Raw genomic sequence first — 4,350 nt, forward strand, 5'->3', positions numbered from 1 at the left:
AAAAACTTGATAATAGTCGAATCCGAATTAAGTTGATAGCCGATAATGATCACAAGTACATTCAGCTTTTCAGTGACAAATATTTGGCGCATCAATCAAGAATTAAAGTCATCCCATCTGTACAATCATGAGAGAGAAGCTGTCGTTCACCTTGGACTTCTATAAAGACCAAGGGCAGCCTTCAGAAAAGTTGTTAATCAGTTCACCATTCTTTAGTTCGAAGTTCATACGCATGTCTTTGTTCATAGTTTTCTTGCATTTTAAGGCGGATGCGAGGGGGGAAGTTGTGCAAGCAGATCGTTCCGGTAAGCTTGGGAAAGCACTGGAAGCTTCAAGGATAGAGAGAGGGCCGACACCTGCGAAAGTGGGAACATCTTTAGAATCGAATAGAGATTTCAGTGTAAAATCCTCGGTCAGCAAAGAATTACTACCAGGCTCTCTACCTTTAACTTCCATTATTATTTTGTACTCAAACTCATTTATAAAAATGGAATTTCCTTCTCTTTATTTGTTCACTCTCTTTTATTTACGCATGAGTAGCTAAACCAGTTGAATGGGTTGAGAAGTATTTAGCTAACACAACTAGGGAATCTTCATTCTTTGTGATTATCTTGTATTATGTATGCTTCATTCATCCATTAGAGATACTCGGAAGGGTAGTCTAAGGACAGGATCTAGACTTGGGAAGGTCAGGTAAGAATCTAGGCTCGGAAGAGCTAGGTTAGAATGCATAATCAAGAGATAGGAGCTTAGAAATGAGCACTATTTGTTATTAACGCAGCACATGCATCCTAGAGATAGGATATGATTGTATGCGGTCACATTGCTTTTATGCATTTTGCATCATTGCATAGGACAAGAGTAGAGACTTAGGGATAAGCTCTATGGACACTTTTGCATTTAACACATGCGTCCTAGACTTAGGAGCATCACATTTTCATTGGAAAATGATTTGCTGTGCATGGTTGTAACATGATCGCATAGTCTGACGCATTCCCAAGTAATGTTAGGTAAAGATCTTCTCAACCCGTTCATCGCATACTCATTGCATCTCTCACACAACTAACTTTTCTTAAATCCACCAAATTCGTTTGTTTTCTCATCAACACAATCAACAACAAACCAATAAATTATTTACTCGGTTATCGCAAAGTTTTCATAGAAATTACGAACGTAATCTGTTTTCACAAGTCCCTGTGTTCGACCCTAGACTTACCAGGAAACTTAGAGGAATTTACACTTGAATTCTGCTGGGGAAACTTGAGTACACAATACAATTTCATCAACACATAGCATCCACATTTCCACTTCATAAAATCAAGCATCACTCTCATAGGTAGGAATTCACAACTCACTCAAGATTATGGTCAAGTTACTATGGTCATTCTAGTGAAATATAAGTCTCTTCTAGTTGCGTTCTAAAGACAGATTAATCATTTCGTGGTCTTGTCTTATACAAACTCTGTTTATAGGTTTGAAACGCATTCCAAAAGTGCTTTTTCTAGTCTTAGAATTTAGCTAGTTTTACGTTTAATTTGTGATCTTTGATGCCTTTTTATGTTTACTTGTAGGAAATCAAGCAATTGGACCAGAGAAAGCAATTTCAAGGATAAAATGACCAAAATACCCCCAAGTAAGGTTAGAACTATGATCTAGGGCAAGGAGAAAAGTGGAAGGAATTATAAAGTGTCAAAAATAGGACAGCGTAACGCGTAGTATACTGATGCTGCCCCGTTACATTGCAAGGCAGTAGTTGAAGATTCATTGTAGGGTTGTTAAGCTGTCCACGGCATAGCTACGCTACGAACTCTGACAAAGGAAACATGCGCGATTAAATAAAAGCCAATGTAACTATACTGATTTGAGGGTAACGACGTTGCAACGATTTTTTTTTAATATAAAAATCACATTTCTACTAACGAGAAAGGGAGTCCGACTGGGGATCATTTAAGGTTTTCCACAAAGGCTGAGAGGTTGTTGTTCAGAGTGATTTTCAGAGCCTAATCAAATAATTGAGTGAAGTTGGATCAAGAAGGAGACGTTGATGCTTTTACAGCAACAAATTGACCAACGACTAATTCCTTCCTTTGTACTTTCTTTCTTTTTTATCTCTATATAGCATGTTTAGGTTTTATATGTTGAACATGAGTAAGTGAATTATTTCATTGTTCTAGGATTAGATCGATTTCAACATTTTCTATGGATGGTTCTTAGTTATTTCGATTAATAAATTGCATTGACTTTTTATCATGTTTACGCTTAACCTATTGAATGTTTAATCACTATTTGATTGATTTAGGATTTATTAATCCACTTGAGAAAGAGATTTTTAAATTGGAACTAGCATGATAAACTGACGTTGGAATATGCATGAGAATGATAGGAAGATGTTAGAGGTCATGAATGAAAAGACTTAATACTACGTTATTAGATTCAATTGTATGGAAATAAAATTGGTTTTTAGACATAAGAAAGGGTGGAGCTTGGAAGACAAAACCCAAATTATAGATCTTCTAGGCCTAAATTAATGTAGTTAATTTATTGAAAGAAAATATTTAGATTCCATAACAATGTTGAATGAGATCAAAACTCTAAGACATCTTAGTCAAGTGATTCCCTAGTTGAAATTTTATTTGCTTATTTAATTTATTGTTTTCAACCCCATCTTGTTTCAGTTCCATAAATAAAGTAAAAACGATCGCCTGATAGCTAGTTAATTTAAATATTTAACTCTTTGACGACGATACCCAGTTCATTGGGATTTTATTACTTCGACGCGTACACTTGCGCGTGTCATATTTTTGGCATCGTTGCCAGGGAAATAGTCTTATTTTATTTGACTAATATTAAGGCGATAAAATTAATTTTAATTTAGGATGTATCTTATTTTATTATAATTTTTTGTTGCTAATTTTTATTTTTGTTGTTTTTATAATGCATGCAAAATAGTCACCGGTCTAAACTTTTTCCTGCTGCTACAGGGATAAAACAAAGTTTCAAATGAAACTTAAGGAGAAATTTAAGACCCGTATTTGATTCCATGGTTGTGCCATCGGTACCCAAAACGATTCGAGACTACTTTCAACCAGTTGTTCCTACAGTGTAGCCTGGGATTACACATGCACCTCTTGATGTCAATAACTTTTGAGTTGAAGCTAGGACTTACACAAATGATGTGAGATTGGGCATTCCGAGGGAGCCCATCTAAGGATCCCTATTGCATATATGCTTCTTTTTGGAGATTTTTAGCATGATAAAAATAAATGGTGTTACTTCTGATGCTATTCGCTTATGTTTATTTGTGTTTTCTTTGCAGGATAAGGCCAAAGACTGGCTTGAGTCTCTTACGCTAGACAATATCACCACCTGGGATGATTTGGCGCAAGCTTTACATGATTAAATATATTAAAAGTGTCTAATAAACCGTAATCATTGTTTGTTAAACTATCCAATATAAAAGTTATATTGGGCCAATTTAACAATGAACTTAGATAAATTATTAGCCTAATTTATCTAAGTAGTAAACCCTAAATTTAAAACACTTAGTGGGAGGAAAAAGATATATATGTTATGTTTATTTCTTTTCACATTCTCCCTAAAAGTTCACACCGTCAGATATATGCTCGACCTCATATCACCGTTTTGCTTGTGTCTCCTTATAGAAGGTGCTTGCATGGGTCAATATCAAAGTGAATGGAGAAAATGTTTACAGTAAGTGGGAGAGGGACATGTGTAAGCACATATAGCAGTCTCCTTCATTAGTTTGATAGTGAGATTTCATACTCGGCCTCGTGACACCATTTGCTTGTGACCCCCTATGGAAGGTGTTTTCATGAAATTAAACTCAAACTCCAGTAATGGATAGAGTCGCTTTTGTTTTTGTCCCAATCATTTTTTCCTTATGGTTGGCTCATTGGGATAGAACTCTAAGATCTAAAATGAAGGATCACACTTACGAGAAAATTTTAAGCAAGTTAATAATTTCTTGACTGAATTAATGGTGACAAATTATTATAAGAATAAAAGTTATTCTGGTATAATAATTGGTTAAGAGTGTCTCAATTTAGTGAAGGGGCAACTGACCACCCGACAAGATATGTTTGGACAACTGTCCTCATATATCAAGCACAATGCTTTGAAGTTCATTTTCAATGCTCGTATGAATGAGAGGACCTCAGAGTGAGAACATTTTCTCAATATGATGGTCCACTTTAACGGGTGAAAATGAACGGGGCCGTTATTGATGAGGCTAGTCAAGTTAGCTTTATTTTGGAATCTCTGCTAGAGAGTTTCCTACAGTTCTGTAGTAATGTTTTTATGAACAAGCTAGACTACACCTTCACCACCCTC

This window comes from Benincasa hispida, chromosome 5 (genome assembly GCF_009727055.1).
Source record: "Benincasa hispida cultivar B227 chromosome 5, ASM972705v1, whole genome shotgun sequence".
Classification (NCBI taxonomy): domain Eukaryota; kingdom Viridiplantae; phylum Streptophyta; class Magnoliopsida; order Cucurbitales; family Cucurbitaceae; genus Benincasa; species Benincasa hispida.